The sequence below is a fragment of the Triticum aestivum genome, chromosome 4D (assembly GCF_018294505.1).
Source record: "Triticum aestivum cultivar Chinese Spring chromosome 4D, IWGSC CS RefSeq v2.1, whole genome shotgun sequence".
Taxonomy (NCBI): Eukaryota; Viridiplantae; Streptophyta; class Magnoliopsida; order Poales; family Poaceae; genus Triticum; species Triticum aestivum.
Window position 1 is genome coordinate 513,687,613 of NC_057805.1, and position 1,188 is coordinate 513,688,800.

Sequence of the window (1,188 nt, forward strand, 5' to 3'; positions counted from 1 at the left end):
GCCAACAACTGTATTGGGCTGCCGTCAGACCAAACACACTGAACCCATCCGTGCTGATGCCGACTCGAGGATGCCTCGGATCTGACGCTTTGTCAGCATGTAATTCATCAAACTTTTATCCACGCAACACCATCCGATGTGTGTACGATCATCAGATTCCCATCTGCATATAGTTCGGTTCTTTTGCCCGTTTTGTGCCATGTCATCTGTCTGACCGTCTCTTCGACCATGAAAAGACGTTGAAGTCTTGGTACGATTGGCATATACCGAAGAACACTAACGGGGATTTTGGTCTGTGTCTTCTCACCCATACCGTTGTCTACCACAACATACCTGGAAGACTGGCAAATGGGACAATAGTTCAAGTCCGCATAGTCAAGCCTAAATAAGACACATCCTTTCTCACAGGCATGTATCTTCTCATAGGGCATCTTCAGTGCACGGAGGCTTTTGTCCGACTGGTACAGGTTTGCAGGCATTACATGGCCTTTAGGTAGAAAGCGTCCAAATACTGTCATCATTGCGTCGTAGCATTCTCTGCCCAAGTTGAACTGAGCCTTCAGAGCCATTACTTGTGAGATGGCATCCAACTGACAAAGCTTAGTGTGCTCGTGGAGCGGACGTTTTGAAGACTCCAACATTTCATTGAAGGCCTTTGTAGATTCCTCCATCTCCTCGTCCAAATCCCGAGCATCATCGAAGTCTTGCACCATGTTTTCCATCCCGGTACCATGCTCGTCGGTGCGACGACGATCCACCTCAGCTCGGTCACGTTGGGCAGACTCACCATGATATGTCCACACCGTATAATCGGGTGTAAAACCACTCTTCTGCAGGTGTTTGCCCATTTCAGCCTCTGTCCTCTTTTCCCCATTGCCGCACCGTAAACAGGGGCACCAGGTTTTCCTCTGGCCATTTGCAAATGCGGCTTGCACAAACCCCTTGGTTTTTGTGAACCATTCAGTGCTCCATTTGTTCTGACCAGTGTGACCGGTGTACATCCACGCACGATCACTCATCTTGACTTTCAGAGCTACTGGACACACAACAAATATATATATATATATATATATATATATATATATATAATTCACCATGTATATATTCATCAGTTGATCTACTTTGTCAATTTTATTACGTCCATGCAACCTACACTCTAATAGGTAATGATAGGTCCTAATCCCACCC